The sequence below is a fragment of the Rhinatrema bivittatum genome, chromosome 1 (assembly GCF_901001135.1).
Source record: "Rhinatrema bivittatum chromosome 1, aRhiBiv1.1, whole genome shotgun sequence".
Taxonomy (NCBI): Eukaryota; Metazoa; Chordata; class Amphibia; order Gymnophiona; family Rhinatrematidae; genus Rhinatrema; species Rhinatrema bivittatum.
Genome location: NC_042615.1, coordinates 829,794,303 through 829,820,245, shown reverse-complemented (window position 1 = coordinate 829,820,245; position 25,943 = coordinate 829,794,303). Strand labels below are relative to the sequence as shown.

At 44.1% G+C, this 25,943-nt stretch overlaps 1 long non-coding RNA gene across 1 annotated transcript in view; it reads left to right on the top strand.

Annotated features, from left to right (window-relative positions):
• LOC115082551 overlaps nt 1-23,114 on the top strand; it is a 40,076-nt gene extending 16,962 nt beyond the window's left edge. Inside the window, exons 2-4 of the long non-coding RNA XR_003854196.1 lie at nt 4,330-4,359; nt 8,787-8,816; nt 23,095-23,114. This is a non-coding gene — a long non-coding RNA (uncharacterized LOC115082551). The remainder of the gene's footprint in view (nt 1-4,329; nt 4,360-8,786; nt 8,817-23,094) is intronic.
• The last annotated feature ends 2,829 nt before the right edge of the window (nt 23,115-25,943 follow it).

Sequence of the window (25,943 nt, the reverse complement as noted above, 5' to 3'; positions counted from 1 at the left end):
TTTATTACAGAAATTTACATACAGAAAACCAGGTTACGTGCATATACTTATGCAAACTGAGCTTTTGGCTATTTTACTGTAGCCTTTACACACATAAATCGAGGCTACGCGCATACTTTTATTCAAACTGAGCCCCAGGCTATTTTAGTACAGACATTTACTCACATAAAACCTGGTTACATGCATACATTTACACAAACTGAGCCCCAGGCTGTTTTAGTACAGACATTTACACACATAAAACCAGGTTACATGCGTACATTTACACAAACTGAACCCCAGGCTATTTTAGTTCAGACATTTACACACATAAAACCAGGTTACATGCATACAATTACACAAACTGAGCCCCAGGCTATTTTAGTACAGACATTTACACACATAAAACCAGCTTACATGCATACATTTACACAAACTGAGCCCCAGGCTATTTTAGTACAGATACTTACACACATAAAACCAGCTTACATGCATACATTTACACAAACTGAGCCCCAGGCTATTTTAGTACAGACATTTACTCACATAAAACCAGGTTACATGCATACATTTACACAAACTGAGCCCCAGGCTATTTTAGTACAGATATTTACACACATAAAACCAGGTTACATGCACACATTTACACAAACTGAGCCCCAGGCTGTATTAGGGAAGGACCCAAGAAGCAAGATGGTAGACGGTCTAGAAAAGCCATGAGGTGAAGAAAACAAAAGCTAGAACAATTCCTTATCTAAATAATATATTTCCAAGGCATCAGTCTAGCTTTTCTTTTCTCCACCTACAGGCTATTTTAGTACAGACATTTACACACATAAAACCAGGTTACATGCACACATTTACACAAGCTGAGCCCAGGCTATTTTATTACAGAAATTTACATACAGAAAACCAGGTTACGTGCATACACTTATGCAAACTGAGCTTTTGGCTAATTTACTGTAGCCTTTACACACATAAATCGAGGCTACGCGCATACTTTTATTCAAACTGAGCCCCAGGCTATTTTAGTACAGACATTTACACACATAAAACCAGGTTACATGCATACATTTACACAAACTGAGCCCAGGCTATTTTAGTACAGACATTTACACACATAAAACCAGGTTACATGCATAAATTTACACAAACTGAGCCCCAGGCTATTTTAGTACAGACATTTACACACATAAAACCAGGTTACATGCATAAATTTACACAAACTGAGCCCCAGGCTATTTTAGTACAGACATTTACACACATAAAACCAGGTTACATGCATACATTTACACAAACTGAGCCCCAGGCTATTTTAGTACAGACATTTACACACATAAAACCAGGTTACATGCAGACATTTACACAAACTGAGCCTCAGGCTATTTTAGTACAGACATTTACACACATAAAACCAGGTTACATGCATATATTTACACAAAATGAGCCCCAGGCTATTTTAGTACAGACATTTACACACATAAAACCAGGTTACATGCAGACATTTACACAAACTGAGCCCCAGGCTATTTTAGTACAGACATTTACACACATAAAACCAGGTTACATGCATACATTTACACAAACTGAGCCCCAGGCTATTTTAGTACAGACATTTACACACATAAAACCAGGTTACATGCAGACATTTACACAAACTGAGCCCCAGGCTATTTTAGTACAGACATTTACACACATAAAACCAGGTTACATGCATACATTTACACAAACTGAGCCCCAGGCTATTTTAGTACAGACATTTACACACATAAAACCAGGTTACATGCATACATTTATACAAACTGAACCCCAGGCTATTTTAGTACAGACATTTACACACATAAAACCAGGTTACATGCACACGTTTACTCAAACTGAGCCCCAGGCTATTTTAGTACAGACATGTACACACATAAAACCAGGTTACATGCATACATTTACACACACTGAGATCCAGGCTATTTTAGTACAGACATTTTGTTGCGGTCTGGGAAGCTGCAGTCCTGGTAGTGGACCCTTGGGCCGAACCACCCTGGATAGAGTAGCTCGGGAACCAGGAACCCCCCGGGAGGTGCCCGTAGGGTCCTAGAGCCTTGGGACTTAGGAGTACTAAGCAGTCTCTATGGAAAGGCCTGGATAAAGGTAACTCACAGAGTCCAGTAACAAGAGGCAAGTGGGCCCAGCTGAGCAGGGCAGACGGGTAACAGGAACAGAGTTTTAGTCCAGCAGGGTGTGACCCGCAATAGGCAGTACTGGCGCCAGTGGCGTGTAGAGACCCAGACCTGGCAGCAAGTAAAAGGAGGCAACCCCAAGATGGAATGGCTGCCAGCGGGTGCAATCTAGATTGATGGAGATGAGTGTACCTTCAGACGATGCGAACAGCTGGTCACCGCAATCGTGTCTGTGAGCCTAACCAGGCTTCTAAATCATTAGGTACCTCAAGGCTAGGTGCAGTCCTCAGAGCAGGCCGGGGTCGGAGGCTGGCAAGAGACAGGAGCAGGAACCGGCCCAAGCCGAAGTCAAGGCAGGCGGCAGGCAGAGACGGAGACTGGTACACGCTGAGGTCAGTGGCAGGCGGCAGGCAGAAGCAGAGTCAGGAACGAGCAGAGGTCAATGGCAGGCGGCAGGCAGAAGCGAAGTCAGGAACGAGCAGAGGTCAATGGCGGGCGGCAGGCAGAAGCGGAGTCAGGAACGAGCAGAGTTCGATGGCGGGCGGCAGGCAGATGCGGAGTCAGGAACGAGCAGAGGTCAATGGCGGGCGGCAGGCAGAAGCGGAGTCAGGAACGAGCAGAGTTCGATGGCGGGCGGCAGGCAGAAGCGGAGTCAGGAACGAGCAGAGGTCCATGGCGGGAGGCTGGCAGAAGCGGAGTCAGGAACGAGCAGAGGTCAATGGCGGGCGGCAGGCAGAAGCGGAGTCAGGAACGAGCAGAGGTCAATGGCAGGCAGAACAGCAGAAGTGCAACTAAGAACTACGAGTAGTAGCGACCCTCGTTGCAAGACAATGAGAGAGCAGATGAACGCCGGTTAAATTGGCCTTGGGGCGTGGCCAGACTTCCGGTGACCGTACGTCCATAATGCGCGTCCTCGCGCGCGCGCGCGTGGCAGCAGCGAGATGACCCAGTAATGGCAGACGCCCCAAAGACCCAGCAGAGCCGCGGGAGCAGCGTTCTCGGCATCGGAGGTGAGCAAGTAGAGGCAACCGCAACACTAAATGCACTGAGCGTCCCCGCAACACATTTACTCACAAAAAAACCTGTTCACGTGCATAAATTTAGACAAACTTTGGCGTAGATTTACCAACGTTGCAGGGCTCCCTGAAAAACACACTAACGGGGGGCTGGGGGTGAAATGGGGTGGTTGTCCTGCGATAGCCAGCAGTGATTGCACCTCCGTGGTGCGGTCGTTGTCGGCGCCGTATCAAATAACTACATCATAAAAGGTGTAGTTATTTGGCATGAAACTGACAGCGATTAAGGTGCTTACCTTTCGCTGTCGGTGCAGTCTTCGCGGCGTCAGCCCCGGTGCCGCCCCAACTCCTCCTCTTCCGGTGCTGACGCCACCCTGACTCCGCCGCCATCTTGGTATCGCACGTGATAAGGGACTTATTGTGTGCTATCCATCGAGTAAATGACCCCCTTAGTTTTGTGACATTTTAATACAGATATATTCACACATAAGACAAGGTTGCATGCATATAATTACGTATATTGAGCCCAGGCTCTCACAGACATCCTGCTAGTACAGGGCATTATAGAGCTGGATTGCATGAATTGTTCTTGCTGCCATCTGAACTCGCATGGAGCCTCCACAATGCCCCAGAGCCTGGTAAATACAGACTGCGGTATGAGATATAACACTACATAAGAGTGTCTACCATACTGCTTTATTTTTGTTTATTGATACATTCTGCTCTCTTTGTATTATTTTGAGTAATTTCAGCAAGCACTGTTACAATTTATACTACTACAGCCTTTCATTGTTAGATATGATAAGGATTACTTTTGCTAATATTAAACATCCTACAATATAATGTAAAATCAGAATGGGACCAAGAAACCAATGGATGAAGACAGGAAAACCAGGAGAGGGTGAGAGCGTCTGCTGCGGATCTTGGGGGTTTTTACTTCTGATCCTCAGCTGTGGGTCTGATAAAGCTTAATGTGGGATGTTACTTTTATGTGTAAACCTCATCAGGTCATGCACTGTAACACAGATCCCACGGTGACTCCATCCACCTAGGGGCTGTAAAAGGGAAGGTTTTAATGCAAATCAAAATGTTACCCAGGACCAAAGTTTCACCTTCCCAGGAGAGCTTCATCCCTATCTCACTGAGCTTTCTCTTTCATTTAGAATTCTGATCCTGCCGCTAGGGAAGCTCTGGTAAGCCTTAACGTTACCTCACATTAACTGTTCATAGGCTTAAATTTGTGTTACTGTCTCTGAAAGATCCTTTTTATAACCTCTTTTCTTGTTCTCTCTTGTATGTTTCATCAATAAAACTTATGAAGAGATGAAAAGCATTGTATAGCAAAACCAAAAATTATACAAAAATAAGCTATACTGGCAAATCTTCAAAAGTATAATATATTGAATTTCAACTAAGTCTTATATACACATATCTGAAAGTTATCAAACTGCAATGTCTAAAAATCTTATGAGCTTAAACATGAGCCACTCACACCAAAACAAACATTTTATAAATAACTTGATTTGTTTGCACTTATTTTATCAACTAAAAATTCACATGAAATACAAAAAGATCTATTAAATAAATACAAAGAAATACACGAGAAATAATAAAGAGAGTATAAATTCTACCAATGACCCAAAAAAGACAAAAACAGAGAAAAGGCAAAAATAGAATAAATGAAATCATAAAAAAAAAATGTGATAAATATGAAAATAAGATAAATGAGAGGGGAAAACATCAAGAGTAAAATATTTAGAAAAATATTCAATAATTTTAAAGATTTCAAAAATTCCATAAGACCTTCCATTGCTTCAATTGAAGGACAAATAACACAAGCAATAAACATTGCAAATAACTCAGTCAGTGATTATTCTGCAGGGCATAACTTCAGACTGTTTTAATAAATACATTTGCATACATAAAACCAGGTTATGTGCATAAGTTTAAAAAAAAAAGATCCCTGGGCTGTGTTAGTTCAGACATTTACATTCCGAAAACCAGGGCCTTAGGCGCACCAAGCCAATTTTCAAATGGGCCCGGCCATGCATGCGAAACCCAGGACACAAGTAAGTGCTGAGGCCTTAAAACAGGGTAGACCGGGGGACGGAGTGGGGTGGTTCAGGACAGCGCCATTCCTCACTATCCAGGAGCCTCATGTCCAGGCTGGCTGCTAGCGTGAGGAAGTTACTTCACATCGGGCCCTGAAGTAACTTGCAAAATAAAAGGTACTGCCAGCTCTCAGCCCTGGGTAGGCAAGGATAATCTCGATTTTCTATATATTTATATATTTTAATCCATGGCCGGGGTCGGATCGCTGCGGTGATTTTTTATTAACTTTTTTTTTAAATACACGAATCAAGGTGGCAGGGGACAGGAAAGATATGAGAAAGATTTCTTTTGGAATCTGGGCCAACCTGCATCCTAAGTTCGCTGTCGCAGGCCTACGGTTTTCATCCGATGCTCTGACCCGCAGGGTGCCGGCTTCTTCCGGAGAGGGAGCCTCGCTGGAAGACTCCTGTAGCCACTGTTGCTGCCGATATAGGGCCGGCCTGCCCTGGGATGTAGTTAAAGAATGCGCCTACAGTCTCTGCGTCTTCCCTCTTTGTCATGTTGGTTGCGGCTGAGTGATGTGTAATCCTCTCCCAGTGCTTCTGTACCGCATGGCGGGGCTGGAGCAGGCGTGAGGGCTCTTGCATGAGAAGGCCCGGGTTCATTCTGACCACGAGCACGATGATGCCCTCTTTTTGGACCTGGCGGTCTCTGGATGTTCGATGCTGTGGACACCGTGGCTCTCCCCTCTGATGCCTGATGGACTGGCCTAAGGCGGCCTGTTTTTACCGAGCTCCCACTCCCAGACATCTTCTGCGTGCTTCTGAACTCACCGGGAATGACGCGGCTTGCATCACATGCCTCACCTGGTGCCAAGGTAGGCTTCTCGGACTCCATGTCTCACTGGGGATACTTCGGTGCAGCGTGGGATATGTTGATGTTGCCTTGCAGCCATGTGGGAAGTAGCACAGAAGATCGTGGGCTTCAAGCAGGATTTTTGATTTTTTTTAAAACTGCCCTTTCCTACTCACTAATCAGAAACCCCTCTTTTGCAGAGGGGTTAAATGCACTAACCTATACTGCCGGCTCTCAGCCCTGGGTAGGCAAGGATAATCTCGATTTTTCTATATATTTATTTATTTTAATCCATGGCCGGGACCCGGATCACTGCGGTGATTTTTTATTTACTTTTTTTTTTAAATATCATGGCTGGCTAACACGAATCAAGGTGGCAGGGGACAGGAATGTGGTCGGGAATTATGGGCTTTCAAACATGCCCAGGAGCATCCCTACGGGGTTCACTTGGGCTTCGCACAGCATAACATGACCATTCGATGGTTGGGACGCAGGGGCATGAGTTGGGATGAATTAATTCCCTGCCTTGAAAGGAGTGTACTGCACTTTGGATGCAAATTCATTAGTATGGTACAGAAGGACTTGATATCTGCCACAGTGTTGCTACCTGCTGCTGTAATTTGTTAGTCCAACATCATTCCAAGGCCTGCTGAAATGAATAGAAGGATTTGGCAGCGTTGCCGGTCTAAGGCATACAGATAATTGCTTCTTAGCTAACAGTATTTGAGGGATGTCACATTCGACATGAGTGGTCATGGGACTGGGAGAAAGGGCTCTTTCACCCTGACGGGGTACATTTATCCTTTATAGCACTGGATTTGTTCCTAAATACATTTCAGGAGGCTTTGGAAGATTTACTACATTAAGGATCTAGGCCGCATCTTTGGGGGGGCCACAGGATGGGTACATCCTTTCCCTGTGGCGGGATGCCCGAGCTGACAGAGGTGCAATGTGGTGCTTAACAGTGAAATGACCCGACATGTGTCAGGTTGGAATTATGGTGGGACAATTGGGTGCAATTCTCCTGGGGAGGTTCCTTGCTGGAGAGTGCGGGAGCTGGAAGACACAACCCCTTCCTGGATGGTGGCGGGGGTCAAGGTTGGTTTTATTTCGAATGTTAATGGGGCAAATTTGGAATGGCCTGGATCTGCGCATCTTGCTGACGGGTGCAAAGTGAGGCCTATGTAAATTCCTGGCTCGGGCACCTGATTGTTGTAAAATAAAGCTGCGGCCTGTTTGATCCCCCCTTATTGCCTAAGTCTTGGTTTTTTATTGATTACCTTCAGGCCGATACAGTAAGGTGTGGTAGAAAGAGGTGCGTTAGGGCCAGACGCACCCGAGTTTGCCGCACGCACAATTCGAATCACATACCGCTCGATACTCTATTTAAATGGCATGCAAATATAAGCTGTGTCCAACGCGTGTCCAACGCGTGTCCATGAAGCGCAATCCATTTTACTGTATAGGCGCTATACAGCGCCTATACAGTATCCTGGGTGCGCTGGTACCTGTCATTTCGCTGACTTGGGGGCCTGTCAATTTGGGTGCTCAAGCCAGCGAAGTGTATGAAAATACGCCGTGATGTCATGCGCTTCGCTGGCTTGAGCGCCCGTGCACTACGGGCGTGCGTTCGTCCATCTTCGCTGGCGGGGGCCGCTGGAAGCCACTTTCACCGCTGGCTGCCCCCGGGAGGCAGGGTGCGCGCCTCCGGAGGAGGGCAGAGAGGGCTGAAAGAAAGAAAAAGTAAGTTAACTTTGGTTACACTTATTCACAATACTTTACATGTCGAGTCGCTTTTCGCCCTGCGCCTTGCTTCGGGAGGAGGGGATTTTAGGTTTTTAGGTTTTCTTAGGATTAAAGTTGCTTCGGGAGGAGGGGAGATAGGACTGGGGCTGCCCCGGAGACCGGCACCAATGCATGTGGCCAGGGCAGGTGAGCGGGGGCTGGGGGAAAGTTTGCCGCCTACCTCTAACGCAGGGCTTAGGCGGTAAATTAGCAGGTTAAACGCGCGGCAAAACTGCAGGTTTAAAAAGCGATAATCGGGGCGCGCGTTACTGTATGGGAGGGAATAGCTAATTCGATCGTTTACATCTCATATACATGCCGCGGGCGGAAAGGGTTACCCGGGGATTTAAAGAAGCGGTAAGGATGGGTTAAAAGGGATAGTGAATCGCAGGTTGGACTAATGCGGCCAAATTGTGAGTAGAAAGTGGGTTAGAAGCAGGGTAACCGCGGCTGCACTTTACTGTATTGTCCTGCTTCTTTGTTATTGATTGTGAGAGGGTGGGTGATGGGAGATAAAGAGATCCTGGCTACCCATATTATACATCCTACAATAAAATGCTAAATCAGAATGGGACCTAGAAACCAATGGATGATAATAGGAAACACAGGAGAGGGTTGGAGTGTCTCTGTGGGTTTTACATCTGATCCTCAGATCTGGAGATCTGGCGGTGATATCTCCTGATGTGGGATGTTACTTTTACATGGAGATCACATCACGTCATGCACTGTAACACAGATCCCACTGTGACTCTCTCACCCGGAGGCTCTAATCAGGAAGGATTTAATGCAAAAACAAAACACTAAACTTAAGTCTCCTGGTGACTTATGGTTTGCTTCTCACACTTCTGACTCCCCTGTAAAGTGACTTTGAAACTCTGTGACCTTCCCAACTTCTTCCCTAATCTCTCTGCTCTTTTTCTTTATTTAGACTCCTGAAATTGTCTCTTGGATTCTTCAGGTAAGCCTTATATTCAGTTCCTTAAAATGATTCACAATAACTGTTCATAGACTTAACTTTGTGTTATTTATTTATTTATTTTACTGTTTTTATATACCGGTATTTGTGTGTACTTCATATCAGTTTACAGAGAAATTAAAGTTACAAATAACAAAGGAGGGGAGAACAGGAGAAATTAAGGGACACAGAAAGCTGTGTCCAAAGAAACACGGAGAAGTAATTTTTTATACAAGGTGATAAAATACTGTACAGGGAGAAGTAACTATATATGCTGTACAAGGAAAAATGACTGTATTTACAAGGAAATCAAATGCGTTACTGCCTCAGAAAGATCCGTTTTATAACCTCTTTTTCTGTTCTCTCTTGCATGTTTCATCAATAAAACTTATGAAGAGATGAAAAACATAGTACAGCAAAACCAAAAATTATACATAAATAAGCTATACTGGCAAATCTTCAAAAGAACAAATTTTAAATTTCAAATAAGCCATAAATTCATAACTGAGAGTTTTCAAACTACAAATTCTAAAAATCGAATGAGCCTAAACATTGTCCACTAAAAATAAATCGATTAAAGACAATGGGGCCGATGCAATACACTGCACTCAACCGAGCGCACTGTACATCCCGCAGTCGGACGTGGGATATATAGGCGCTAATCCATCCCCTAATGCAGTAGGGAGCTTAGCGCATATTTAACGCGCGTCCGACGTGGAGTGAATGAGATAGCACTCATCACATGCAAATGCATGTGAATGAGCCTATTGCTCATTCACTCCACATGCAAAAAGATAAATGTGCGTCTCAGATATTAACGCCTGCCTGGAGAAGATCGACCAAAATGATAAGGGGAATGGAACAGCTCCCCTATGTGGAAAGACTAAAGAGGTTAGGCCTTTTCAGCTTGGAGAAGAGATGACTGAGGGGGGATATGATAGAGGTGTTTAAAATCATGAGAGGTCTAGAATGGGTAGATGAGAATCGGTTATTTACTCTTTCGGATAATAGAAAGACTAGGGGGCACTCCATGAAGTTAGCATGGGGCACATTTAAAACTAATCAGAGAAAGTTCTTTTTCACTCAACGCACAATTAAACTCTGGAATTTGTTGCCATAGGATGTGGTTAGTGCAGTTAGTATAGCTGTGTTTAAAAAAGGATTGGATAAACTCTTGGAGGAGAAGTCCATTACCTGCTATTAAGTTCACTTAGAGAATAGCCACTGCCATTAGCAATGGTTACATGGAATAGACTTAGTTTTTGGGTACTTGCCAGGTTCTTATGGCCTGGATTGGCCACTGTTGGAAACAGGATGCTGGGCTTGATGGACCCTTGGTCTGACCCAGTATGGTATGTTCTTATGTTCTTATGAGCAGAAAAAAACAGCTTTTCTGTACTTCTTTTTTAAAGTAAAAAAAAAAAACAAAACTCTGGAGACTGCTGAGTTATGAAGACCAACGCCAGTAAACTTGGCGTCTGTTTCATAACCGCACATCTGCCAGTACTGAAAATGGCCACCGATAAACTCGGCGGACATTTTCATTACTGGCAGACAGGCAGGTTATGAAAACCAATGCAGAGTTAACCAGCGTCGGTCTTCATAACCGGCAGCTGCGGCATTGTCGCATTAGCAAGGAAGCGCTAAGGTCACGCGAGCGACCCTAGCGCCTCCTTCCTAGCAAGACCCCTTAATTTACATATTGCATGGCACCCCTCTTGAGGGTTGTGTTAGAGTAAAAACAATAGGAATCAGATGATCAAACTGTTGTGTTTGCTACGTGAACCTTAGGACGCAGAGCTTGAAGGTTGGTAACACAGATAAGATTGCATCGACAATCATTCTGCTGATGCATTCCGCAGGAACTAATGTATATCCATACGTGATTTTGTGACAGTTTGACATTGTGACAGCAGCCCAGCAGGCATTTTTTAAGTCCTGCCAATTGAATTGCCCCTGAGGCAGCTCTACGAGCGAAACTCGGCCAGTGTCGGGCATATAATAAAGGGCTTCGTTTGATCATCCGATTCCTATTGTTTTTACTCTAACACAGCCAACTGGATCGGCTTCCGCTTTGCTTTTTGGGTCCACCCCTCTTCAGGGTGCCATGCATGTGTTAAAGCAGGCACTGAAAAGGCATAGCCCTGTTTCCGCGAACATTATTTCATCGGCCCCAATAAGTTAAAACACATCAAGTTAATATTTAAAACTTCACATGAAATTCAAAAAAATCTATATAAATAGATTCAATTATTCTCACAAGGAACAATAAACAGTCTATAAAGACAATCAACAAGCCAAAAAAGACAAAAATGGAGAAAGGACAGTAATAGAATAAATGAAATAATAAACAAAACAATGTGACAAATATGAAAATACGAATTTATTTATTTTATTTATTTAAAGTCTTTTCTATCCCGTCGCTAAGTTATATATCATCGCAATGGTTTACATGTAGGCACATACGTAAGTTTGGAGTAAGCATACTATAGTACATTCTATCCGGTGCCATTAAGTTTCGGTTACATTAAATCATAAAAATACGTACAAATGTTTAATGATGTAGGTTCTGGACAGGTGTACCTAGAAGGTACTTTTACAGGTAAAAAAAAATCACATTACATTCATTGTGTACTCAATATGTTAAAATATTGTATTGTGAATAAATATACAAACATATACCTGTGTCTATTATAAACACTAGAGATGTGAATCGTGTGCCAGATCGTCTTAACGATCAGGTTCGGCTGGGGGGGGGGGAATCTGATCGTTAAGATATGTGAATTGGAATCATTTCCGATTCCAATTCACATCGCTAATTTTTTTTTTAGGGAGGCCCGCGCCGCTAAAAAAAAACCCCACCCGACCCTTTAAATCGACCCCCCCACCCTCCCGACCCCCCCAAAACCTTTTAATATTACCTGGTGGTCCAGGGGGGCCTCGGGGGATGATTTCCCGTTCCCAGGCATCAGCTGTGCTAAAATAAAATGGCGCCGATGCCCCTTTGCCCTTACCATGTGACAGGGTATCCGTGCCATTGGCCGGCCCCTGTCACATGGTAGGAGTTAATAGGGGCTAATAGGGGCTGATGAGTAAAGATGGCCGGCGCCATCTTTAAAGATGGCGCCGGCCATCCAGTGCTCCTACCATGTGACAGGGGCCGGCCAATGGCATGGATACCCTGTCACATGGTAAGGGCAAAGGGGCATTGGAGCCATTTTTTTTAGCGCAGCTGATGCCTGGGAAAGGGAAATCATCCTCCGAGGCCCCCCTGGACCACCAGGTAATGTTAAAAGGTTTTGTGGGGGTTCGGGAGAGTGGGGGAGGCTAAGGGGGGTCGATTTAAAGAGTCGGGTGGGTTTTTATTTTTTATCGGGCCATCGGCGCCATTTTAATTAGTGGCAGCCAAAATGGCGCCGATGGCCCGAGAGTGGGAGATCGCACCGGGACCCCCTCCATTGGACCACCAGGTAATTTAACATTTTGGGGGGGTTCGGGTGGGTGGGGGAGGGTAAGGAATTGGTTTTAAAGAGTCGGGGTGGGTTTAGGGGTTGTTTTGTGTGCTGGTTTTCCCACCCTCCCCCAAATAATTCCCGTGCCCTATTTAACGATTTAGGACGATTTATGACGATAAATCGGGGGCATTTGTATTGTATCGTGCACTCTGACGATTTAGGACGATTTTAAAATTATCTGACGATAATTTTTATCGTTCAAAAACGATTCACATCCCTAATAAACACAAATTTTATTTATTATTGTTGACTTAATTTCACATACATATAAAATCTTCTAACATTCTTCACTCATACCACATTCATCCACATAATACAATATTGTACCTGTCCCTATCATATTAAAATACATACATATATTTCATGTGTCAATAATTATACAATTGTAAACAATTCCCTCACATTAATTATATCTTGATGTTCTTATTCAATTTCATTTATTACAGCAAAACATCCAACAATGCTTCCTTGCACCGTTCCCTTTTCTCTTAATATTTATGAAGCTCCCGTCAAGAGACTCTCATTTCACCCAGATGGTTTCCTCAGGAGATCAATACTAAACTATTATTTCTTCATTTCCATTATAGGGAACATCTATATCATTCTCGTTGTACATATGGACTTTTCTTAATCTGCTGTCTATGATAGAACACAAAACATGGTAATCATGAATATTAATATTAAATAGAAAGCATTTACAAAAACATCTAAAAACATTTTAATTACCAAATATTCAAACCAATGACTTTACCCAGTCACCACTAATGTGTGTCAAAGATGTGTTAACACCAACCGCTCACCTCTTGAATTTCACCTATTCTCACTATTCAGACTATTTGGTCAACTCAGGTCTCAACCACAATATCCACTCACCTCCGATGAATGCACCACAAAGCCTAATAACCAAAACACATTAAAACATAACTCGAGACCCCAAACTATATTTAACTTTATATGTTACTCTCCTTATCTTAATATACTAACCTTAAGATATATATTTTTGTCATCCGGTTTCACAACCATACTGCTTTACTTAAACTGCTCCGCAGTCCCCTGCTCCACAGTCCACCTAATCATCCTTCAACAATTCCAACAGTATGAGTCCGAGTTTCACATTAAACCTTTTAAAAAAGTATATTCACAAAATTATATTCAACAAAGTTGACCATATTATATGTTCAACGAGAATGATATAGATGTTCCCTATAATGGAAATGAAGAAATAATAGTTTAGTAGTGATCCCCTGAGGAAACCATCTGGGTGAAACGAGAGTCTCTCGTTGGGAGCTTCATAAATATTAAGAGAAAAGGGAACGGTGCAAGGAAGCATTGTTGGATGTTTTGCTGTAATAAATGGAATTGAATAAGAACATCACGATATAATTAATGTGAGGGAATTGTTTACAATTATTGTATTATTATTGGCACATGAAATATATGTATGTATTTTAATATGATAGGGACAGGTGCAAAATTGTATTAGGGATAGGTGCAATATTGTATTATGTGGATGAATGTGGTATGAGTGAAGAATGTTAGAAGATTTTATATGTATGTGAAATTAAGTCAACAATAATAAATAAAATTTGTGTTTATAATAGGCACAGGTATATGTTTGTATATTTATTCATGATAGAATAATACCTGTAGATTGCCCATTTGTTATAAAAAATATTGTAATGCACATTTATGAGAATAGTGCTGTGTGCTGGTGCTCTTCTATTTATTCCAGTGTATTTTCTATTCTCCAGTCTCTTTATAAAAGGCTATTTAAAAAGCCATGCCTTTAGACTTCTCTTGAATGTTTTTGGGGTCTCTCTGTAATCTGATCTCCAAAGGCATTGTGTTCCAGAGTGTGCGTCCTGCTAAAGACAATGCCCTCTCTCTTACCTGTGTTAGTCTGACTGTCTTGACTGAGGGAATGGTTAAGAGAGCTTTGTTTGCTGAACAAAGGTTCCTGTATGGTACGTGTACCCATAGTGCGGTGTTTAGCCAGTCCGCTTTTTCATCATGTATTAATTTATGTATGTGCATAGTGCTTTGTATTTTATTATTTGTTCTATCGGTAGCCAGTGAAGTTCAGCCAGAGTTTCATTTATATGGTCTCTTCTTTTTCCAATTAGTATTCTCGCTGCTGTGTTTTGTAGAATTAAGTGGTCTTATTGTTGTATTTGGGAGTCCTAGAAAAAGTGCATTACAGTAATCAGTACTGGTGAAAACTAGTGCCTGAAGCACTATTCTGAAATCTGCAGGAGTTAGTAATGGTTTAAGTTTTCTGAGGATCATGAGTTTAGCATAGCCTTCTTTTACTTTTAGCGATATGTGTTGTTTTAGATTAATTTCGGGGTCCATTATTATTCCTATGTTCCTTACTTTTTCCTTAGTTCTATTTTCTGGTTATTTTTGAGTATAATTGGGGTTTGAATGATTTCGATATTTTTTCTTTCTAAGTGTAGAAATTCTGTTTTTTCAATATTGATCACTAGTTCCATTCAGTTTAATAGTTGTTTTATGATATCTAGGTACATGTTAGCTAGGTTTAATGTTTTTTTTATTGTGTCGTCGATTGGTAGAATTATCATCTGCGTAGATGTAATGTATGATTCCTAATCCTGCTAGTAGATAGCATAATGGAAGCATGTATATGTTAAAAAGGGTCGCGGACAAGGCTGATCCCTGCGGTACACCTGTTTCAAGATTGAATTTGTCTGATAGTGTGTTGTTGATCTGAACTTGAAAGAATCTGTTTTTTAGATATGAGCAGAACCAGTTTATTATTTTATTGTGTAGTCCAATCTTCCACTATCAAAACTTCTTAGGATGTTGTCTGTAAGTGAGAGGAGTAGTGTTTCGGTACTGTAGTGTTTGTGAAATCCTTGTTGTGATGGATATAGTAAGTTATTGTTATCAAGGTGTTCTGCTAGTTGTTTCTGTACCGTTTTTTCTATTAATTTGGCTAATAAGGGTAGATTTGAGACTGGACGGTAGTTGTTTAGGAAAAAAGAAAAAAGGTGAAAACATGAGGATGAATTGAACAATCTCAATGGTTATAAAGATCTCAAAAGTTCCATAACACATTCCACTGATGCAAGTTGAAGCACGGATAACACAGGCAATACACTTTGGGGCAGATTTTAAAACTTATGCGCGGGAGTAGATTTATTCACGTAATCCGGTGCGAACAAATCTACGCCTGATTTTATAACATGTTCCTCTGCCACGCACATGTTATAAAATCCGGGCTCGGCACGTGCAAGGGGGTATACACATGTGCACCTTGCACACGCCGAGCCTGAGGGGAGCCCCGATGGCTGTCCCTTTTCCCTCAAGGCCGCTCCGAAATTGAAGCGGCCTTGGAGGGAACTTTTTTCTGGCCTTCCCCACCTTCCCCTCCCTTCCCCTATATAACCCACTCCCCAGCCCTACCTAAATCCCCCCTACCTTATTTTATTTCTTTTGCCTGCCAGAGGCAGGTGTATCTTGCGTGCACCAGCATGTCCGGAATGGAGGAGGGCTCGGGTCACGCCCCTGGATTCACCTCTGGACTGCCACCTGGCCCCGGACATGCCCCCGGACCACAGTCACGCCCCCGGACTTGCCCCAAAACTGCCCGATTTTGAAAGCCCCGAGACTTACACACGTCCTGGGGCTTGGCGCTCTGCTGAGCCTATGCAAAATAGGCTCGGCGCACGTGGGGCAGATTTTCTCAGGTTACACGTGTATGTTACGCACGTAGCCTTTGAAAATCTGACCTTTTGCAAACAACTCGGTCTGTAAATATTCTACAGAGCGTAAGTTCAAACAATTTTAGTAAATACATTTGCACATATAAAACCATGTTTTGTGCATACATTAATACAAAAAAACAGCCATAGACAATTTTAGTCGAGCCATTTTTAGACAGAAAAGGTTAGATGCATACATTTTTACAACTGAGCTTAGGGCTAATTTAGAGCGTCCTTTAGTCACATAAAACCAGGATACTTGTCTTGCATACATTTACACAAACTGAGCCCCAGGCTATTTTAGTGCAGACATTTACACACATAAAACCAGGTTACATGCATACATTTACACAAACTGAGCTCTGGGCTATTTTAATACAGACATTTACTCACATAAAACCAAGTTACATGCATATATTTACACAAACTGAGCACCGGGCTATTTTAATACAGACATTTACACACATAAAACCAGGTTACATGCATACATTTGCACAAACTGAGCCCCAAGCTATTTTAGTACAGACATTTACACACATAAAACCAGGTTACATGCATACATTTACACAAACTGAGCTCCGGGCTATTTTAATACAGACATTTACTCACATAAAACCAAGTTACATGCAGACATTTACACAAACTGAGCCCCAGGCTATTTTATTACAGAGATTTACGTACATAAAACCAGATTACATGCATACATTTAGACAAACATAATTTTGTGATATTTTAATACAGTTATCTTCATATAAAACCAGGTTCCATGCATATATTTACATGTATTGAACCTCAGGCTCTCAAAGACGTCATGCTAGTACAGTGTATTATAGAATTAAATTACGTGAATTGTTCCTGCAGCCATCTGAATTCACGTGGATCTTCCACAATGCCCCAGAGCCTGATAAATACAGACTGGGGTATGAGATTTAACTCTACTTTCCTAGCGTGTAGCAGATGGACTCAGGACCAGTAGGTATAGTGTACTCCTGTTAGCAGTTGGAGACAGATCAGATTTCAATCTGACATCAGCTCCTAGTACATTTACCCCTGCAGGAAGTGCAGCTCTTCAGTATTTTCTGTCTCCATAGCAGTTAGGGACTATCTGCACGCTCTAGCAGCGTTTGAACCAAATCCAAAGAAGAAAACCAAAATTAAAGGGGAAAACCTATCTGAAGACGAGCCCCGCTCTCCTGCGGTGATACCTTCAGGTCCCTCCCCCAGTTGAGATTCCCGAGGTGATTTCCGTGGTCCCTCGGAGGTGAGCCTCGGTCCGGCGGCCGAATCGCAGCGAGGACCTAGCCCCCGATCCTCGGGCGTGACTGAGAGGCAGCGGGTGCACCCCTCGAGTGCGGTGGTGAAGGTATTGGCCCTCTCCCCCCGCAGCCGGAGACCACCCAGAACGAAACCAGGAAGCGCCGAAGACAAGATAAGGTGGAAATCTGTTGTTTGAATCCAGTCTCCGAGGATCGAGGAGGAGCACAGGTCACCGATCGGAGCCAGTGCCACTGGTTTGATCTGCCCTAGCAGGGCCCCGGTTATTTCCAAGGGTCTGCCCACGTGGAGACCCTCCGTGGAGGTCGCCATATTACCCGCATGCTCGCCGTCGCCATCCTGGCCCTATTCGCCGCACCACCTGCTGTTTGATCTGAGCGCACAAATCGAGCTAAGCGCACAAAAATCCTTGTGCGCATAAACTTACATGCACATAAAACCTTGCGCACATAAGTTGCACGCACAGAGCCGGGCTCATATCTACGGCTAGGCGCATATCTGCACGCACATCTCAGGCGCACTGGAGCACACAAGAGCTTACGCGTCCACAGACATGGCACCTCCAGAAACAGGAATAAAAGCTCAAGGCCTCTGCCCTGCATGCCACATCAGAGCCGCACAAAGCGAGGAGACCGATGCCCTGTGCGCATACTGTGAGGAGGCCCTGGGAGATCCAGGTCAGGGCCAGGCCCACCCAGGGCTCAGTGCTAGCTCCTCAGGATGTACCCCGAACCTAGAAGGCCCCAGTGGGTCCCCCCCACAGATGGGGACTCCCAGAGATCCTGCGCCCCTCAACAGACACAGTGTCAATATCTTGGGAGGAGTTATTCAAGGGGATTCACGCCTTTGTCAAGATGCAAACTGCACCTCTGGCTGATCAGCCACATGCTCCACCGGAGGACCCTCATTCCCCAGGACCCTCGAGGCCTAGGCACAGGTTCCCACCACCCAGAAGCCCCGCCTACGGGGACACGGATTTCTCCGAAGAGGAAGTTGAACCCCTGGAGGAGGGGGAACTTCCCTCGGGGACAGAGCCACACCGAACCATGATATGCTTCTTCACAAAGGACGAGCTCCCGGACCTCGTATCCCAATGTCTAACGGAACTCGCTATCCCGGGCCAAGGTGCCTCGGGGAAACCTAGAACGAACCCCCTGCTGGAGGGCCTTCACCAGACGTCTTGCCATTTTCCTCTCTTACAGGCGGCACAACAGCTAATTGACCTGGAATGGAATGCCCCGGAGTCCACATTCAAAGGGGGACAAGACTTGTCAGCCATGTACCCCCTGGACCCAGCGACCAAGGAGCTTCTGGCATGCCCTAGAGTGGACGCCATAGTCTATGCGCACAGCAGCTAGAGGAGTGTCGTCCACAGTGGCGGCCAGGAGACAACTCTGGCTTCGAAGTTGGCTGGCTGACGCCTCTTCCAAGACGCGCCTCACGAGGATGCCCTTCAAAGGATCCCTCCTGTTCGGCAGTGAACTAGAGAAACTGGCCAACAAATGGGGCGACTCCCCTTTACCACGCCTGCCAGAAGACAAGATGAAGAAAAACCAGCATCCCTTCCACAGGTCCACCAGGGGCAGAAGCTCGAAGCGCTTCAACCCTTACAAGCGCAACTATCAAGCATCCCACCCTACAGGCAGGAACCAGTCCTTTTGAACCAAGCACAACAAGAGGGGAGCCAGCTCGGGGACAGGCCCCAGCAGTACCCCACAATGAGAATCAGCCAACCCCTCCGAGGGAAGAAGCCATAGGGGGCAGACTAGCTCTATTCTACCGCAGATGGGTCGAGATAACTTCGGACAAGTGGGTCCTAGCCATCATCCGGGAGGGGTACTACCTGGATTTCCTTCTAACCCCTCCGGACAGGTTCATAGAATCCCCCTGCCATGACCTCCTCAAGAGGGCGGCAGTGGAAGCTACTCTGTCCAGACTTCTGGCCCTCGAGGCCATAACCCCAGGGCCTACACAGGAAATTAATACTGGACATTACTCCATCTACTTTGTAGTACCCAAGATAGAGGGTACATTCAGGCCTATCCTGGACCTCAAGTCGGTCAACCACCACCTAAGGATCCCCCGCTTCCGCATGGAAACCCTACGATCTGTCATACGTGCAATACAACCAGGAGAGTTTCTCACATCCCTGGATCTTTCGGAGGCCTACTTACACATCCCAATTCATCAGGAGCACCAGCGCTACCTACGCTTCAAGGTCCTAGATCGTCACTATCAGTTCTGGGCACTACCCTTCGGGTTAGCCACAGCACTCCGAACGTTCACCAAGGTAATAGTAGTGGTGGCGGCAACACTGAGGAAGGAAGGAATCCTCGTTCACCCTTACCTAGACGATTGGCTGATCAGGGCAAAGTCACCGTAGGAAAGCCACCAAGCAACCAGCAGAGTCATAACACTACTGGAAAGCCTAGAATGAGTGGTCAACACAAACAAAAGCTCCCTACAGCCCTCACAGTCGCTGGAATACCTAGGAGTCCAATTCAACACCAAGGAAATCAAGGTCAGCTTGACCCCCACAAGGAGATCAAAACTGCGGAACCGCTGCAGACCTTGCTGAGCGTTCCTCGTCCCACAGCATGGGACTACCTGCAAGTCCTCGGACTGATGGCATCCACACTTGAAATGGTGCCACGGGCGCGAGCCCACATGAGGCCCCTACAATGCTCACTTCTATCGCTGTGGAGCCCACGGTCCCAGAACTACACCATATGTCTACCACTCCCGGGCAGAATCCGGACCCAGCTACGGTGGTGGCTGCAGACCAGCCACATGAGCCGGGGATTAAGACTATCCTCCCCAATCTGGAACCTGCTCACCACAGATGCCAGTCTACATGGATGGGGAGCACACTGTGAAGAGTTAACCGCCCAAGGACGGTGGAACGCAGAAGAGGCGGGATGGAACATCAACCGCCTAGAAGCGTGGGCAGTCAGACTAGCCTGCCTGCGGTTCGCCCACTGACTCTGAGACAAAGCACTCAGGGTGATGTCGGACAACGCCACGACTGTGGCCTTCATCAATCGACAGGGCAGAACCAGAAGCCAACAGGTGTCCCTAGAAATAGACCTCCTGATGGTGTGGGCGGAAGCAAATCTCCAGGAAATCTCCGCCGTCCACATCGCCGGGAAAGACAACATCATTGCAGACTTCCTCAGCAGGGAAAGTCTAAACCCAGGAGAATGGAAGCTGTCATCCACAGCCTTCCAGATGATAGTGAATCGGTGGGGGACCCCAGACATGGACCTTCTAGCAAGCAGATCCAATGCTCAAGTACCCAGATACTTCAGCCGCAGTCCCAGAGAATCGATGCCCTGGTATAGACATGGCCACTGGGGACCCTGCTATACGCCTTCCCACCGTGGCCCTTGCTGGGAGCAATCATACACAAGATACAGCGACACAGGGGACTAGTTCTTCTGGTGGCTCCAGATTGGCCAAGAAGACCCTGGTACGCAGACATGAGAAGACTACTGGCAGGGAATCCACTACCCCTGCCCCCACACAGAGACCTACTACAACAAGGCCCGATCCTTCACGAGGACCCAGCTCAATTCTCTCTTACGGTCTGGCCATTGAGAGAGCCCACCTGAGAAAGAGCGGATACTCGGGGGCGGTAATAGATATTCTCCTCCGAGCATGCAAGTTCTCCACATCTCTAAAGTACATAAGGATCTGGAGAGTTTTTGAGGCCTGGTGCGAAGACCACAATGTCAAGCCACACTCCTCCAATGTTCCCGTGATCCTGGAATTCTTACAGAATGGACTACAGAAGGGTCTGTCCCTCAACTCCATCAAGGTACAAGTGGCAGCATTGTCATGCTACGGCTCCAGGAGCGAGGGCAAAAGCATAGCCTCACACCCAGATGTATCACGCTTCCTGAAAGGAGTCAAACACATCCGCCCACCACTAAAGTGGCCAGTACCTCTATGGAACCTCAACCTTGTCTTGGAGTTCCTAGCGGGATCCGCCTTCAGACCCCTCCAAGGCCTGTCCCTCCATCTGTTAACCTTAAAGACAATGTTCTTGCTGGCCGTGTATTCGGCCCGCTGCATCTCGGAACTACAAGCACTGCCTGCCGTAAGCCATTCTTCAGACTCACCCCAGGGTCCATCCAACTACTCACGGTGCCCTCCTTCCTCCCCAAAGTGGTCTCACACTTCCACCTTAACCAAACCATCTCACTACCAATGATGGATGGCTTGAAGAATTCGGATGAAGCCCGTAGTCTACGCCACCTCAACATCGGCAGACTCCTATCCAGATACCTAGAAATGGTGGAACCAGTACGAAAGATGGACCACCTTTTCATCCTTCACAGCGGAAAGAGGCAAGGAGAAGCGGCCTCGCGGGCAACCATTGCCCGCTGGATCAAAGAAGTCATCAAGGCGGCCTACGTAGTAGCTGAAAAACCTCCACCTCTACAGGTCAAGGCCCATCCCACCAGAGCCCAGGTGGTATCCTGGGCAGAAACTAGAATGTTGTCACCTGCCGAGATCTGCAGGGCAGCAATGTGGTCCTCCATCCATACCTTCTCCAGATTCTAACATCTGGATGTGCAGGCTCAGGTGGACACGGCATTTGCAAGGGCAATTCTAAGTGGACCACGGGCAGCCTCCCACCCGGTTCGGGAGTAGCTTTTATACATCCCATTGGTCCTGAGTCCATCTGCTACACGCTAGGAAATGGAGAAATTACTTTCCTGATAATTTCGTTTTCCTTAGTGTAGACAGATGGACTCAGCATCTCACCCTTGGCTGCCGTTAGACATGGTTTTTTGTCAATGAATCAAGGGTAAGCCATGTTTTCATCTACCTGGGGCATCCACCCTGCCGGGAGTCGACGCTTTCCGGTTGAGTATACTGGCGGTCTCCAGCTATAGCCAATCAACCAGTTCAAGTTAATCAAGTTAATCATGTTTTAAATGTTCTAACAAGTTATGAAGTTATTTAAGTTAATCATATTATGAAGTTAATCAATCAGTCACACATATATCCACAATGCTTTTCGAGGAGAATACTGAAGAGCTGTACTTCCTGCAGGGGTATATGTACAAGGAGCTGACGTCAGATTGAAATCTGATCCGTCTCCAACTGTTAACAGGAGTACACTATACTCACTGGTCCTGAGTCCATCTGTCTACACTAAGGAAAACGAAATTATCAGGTAAGTAATTTCTCCATTTCCTTCTGTTCATAAGATTGTTATCTTTACTATTTTATTTTTAATTAATGTTACATGCTGCTGTCTATTATATTGAGTAATACCACCAAGCACTTTTACCATTTATGCTACTACAGGTATTCAATGTTAAATACGATAAAAAATTATTTTGCTAATATTTTACATCCTAATATATAAGGCTAAATCAGAATGGAACCTAGAATCCAAAGGATGATTATAGGAAAACCAGGAGAAGGCGAAAGCGTCTGCTGCAGATCTTGGGGGTTTTACTTCTGATCCTCAGATCTGGGTCTGATATCTCCTGATGTGGGATGTTAATTTTATGTATAACCTACATCGGGTTATGCACTGTAACACAGATCCCACTGCGGATCCTTCCCCCTGGGACCTCTAAATGGGAAGGTTGTGTTGCAAAAACAAAATGTTAGACAGGACTGAAGTCTCTTGGTAACCTGGAGTTTGCTTCTCACACTTCTGTCTCCCCTGTAAAGTGACTTTGAAACTCTGTGACCTTCCTAGGAAAGCTTCATCCCTAATCTCACTCCTTGTTTTCTTTCATTTAGTATCGTGATATTGTCTCTGTGATTCTTAAGGTAAGCTTTAACTTTACCTCCTGATAATGATTCACATTAACTGTTCATAGGCTTAAATTTCTGTTATTGCCTCAGAAAGCTCCCTTTTCAAACTTATTTTTCTGTTCTCTCTTGTATGTTTCATCAATAAAACATAGATGACAAAGATGGTATAGCAAAACCAAGAATTATACAAAAATAAGCTATGCTGGCAAATCTTCAGACTTTCAATTTATTAAATTTCAAGTAAGTCATAAATACATAACCTAAAGTTACCAAACTACAAAATCTAAAATTCTTATGAGATTAAACATGAGCCTCTCAAACCAAAACAAACAACGTATAAATACAATAAATGCAATCAGATAAAGTTATCAACTAAAAATTCACTTGAAATATAAAAATATCTATTTAAATAAATATTAACATATACTCAAGGAACAATAAACTGAGCCCCAGACTATTTTAGCACAGACATTTACACACATAAAACCATGTTACATGCATACATTTACACAAACTGAGCCCCAGACTATTTTAGTACAGACATTTATGCACATAAAACCAGTTTACATGCATACATTTACACAAACTGAGCCCTAGGCTATTTTAGTACAGACATTTACACACATGAAACCAGGTTACATGCACACATTTACACAAACTGAGCCACAGGCTATTTTAGTACAGACATTTACACACATAAAACCAGGTTACATGCACACATTTACACCCACTGAGCCCCAGGCTATTTTAGTACAGGCATTTACACACATAAAACCAGGTTACATGCAGACATTTACACAAACTGAGTCCCAGGCTATTTTAGTACAAACATTTACACACATAAAACCAGGTTACATGCACACATTTACACAAACTGAGCCCCAGGCTATTTTAGTACAGACATTTACATACATAAAACCAGGTTACATGCACACATTTACACAAACTGAGCCTTAGGCTATTTTAGTATAGACATTTACACACATAAAACCAGGTTACATGCATACATTTACACACACTGAGCCCCAGGCTATTTTAGTACAGACATTTACACACATAAAACCAGGTTACATGCACACATATACACCCACTGAGCCACAGACTATTTTAGTACAGACATTTACACACATAAAACCAGGTTACATGCACACATTTACACAAACTGAGCCACAGGCTATTTTAGTACAGACATTTACACACATAAAACCAGGTTACATGCATACATTTACACACACTGAGCCCCAGGCTATCTTAGTACAGGCATTTACAAACATAAAACCAGGTTACATGCACACATTTACACCCACTGAGCCCCAGACTATTTTAGTACAGACATTTACACACATAAAACCAGGTTACATGCATACATTTAAACAAACTGAGCCCCAGGCTATTTTAGTACAAACATTTACAGACATAAAACCAGGTTACATGCACACATTTACACAAACTGAGCCCCAGGCTATTTTAATACAGGCATTTACACACATAAAACCAGGTTACATGCAGACATTTACACAAACTGAGTCCCAGGCTATTTTAGTACAAACATTTACACACATAAAACCAGGTTACATGCACACATTTACACAAACTGAGCCCCAGGCTATTTTAGTACAGACATTTACACACATAAAACCAGGTTACATGCACACATTTACACAAACTGAGCCACAGGCTATTTTAGTACAGACATTTACACACATAAAACCAGGTTACATGCATACATTTACACACACTGAGCCCCAGGCAACTTTAATACAGACATTTACACACATAAAACCAGGTTATGTGCATACATTTACACAAACTGAGCCCTAGGCTATTTTAGTACAGACATTTACACACATGAAACCAGGTTACATGCACATATTTACACCCACTGAGCCCCAGACTATTTTAGTACAGACATTTATGCACATAAAACCAGGTTACATGCATACATTTACACACACTGAGCCCCAGGCTATTTTAGTACAGACATTTACACACATAAAACCAGGTTATATGCACACATTTACACCCACTGAGCCCCAGACTATTTTAGTACAGACATTTACACACATAAAACCAGGTTACATGCATACATTTAAACAAACTGAGCCCCAGGCTATTTTAGTACAAACATTTACAGACATAAAACCAGGTTACATGCACACATTTACACAAACTGAGCCCCAGGCTATTTTAGTACAGGCATTTACACACATAAAACCAGGTTACATGCAGACATTTACACAAACTGAGTCCCAGGCTATTTTAGTACAAACATTTACACACATAAAACCAGGTTACATGCACACATTTACACAAACTGAGCCACAGGCTATTTTAGTACAGACATTTACACACATAAAACCAGGTTACATGCACACATTTACACCCACTGAGCCCCAGACTATTTTAGTACAGACATTTACACACATAAAACCAGGTTACATGCATACATTTAAACAAACTGAGCCCCAGGCTATTTTAGTACAAACATTTACAGACATAAAACCAGGTTACATGCACACATTTACACAAACTGAGCCCCAGGCTATTTTAGTACAGGCATTTACACACATAAAACCAGGTTACATGCAGACATTTACACAAACTGAGTCCCAGGCTATTTTAGTACAAACATTTACACACATAAAACCAGGTTACATGCACACATTTACACAAACTGAGCCACAGGCTATTTTAGTACAGACATTTACACACATAAAACCAGGTTACATGCACACATTTACACAAACTGAGCCACAGGCTATTTTAGTACAGACATTTACACACATAAAACCAGGTTACATGCATACATTTACACACACTGAGCCCCAGGCTAT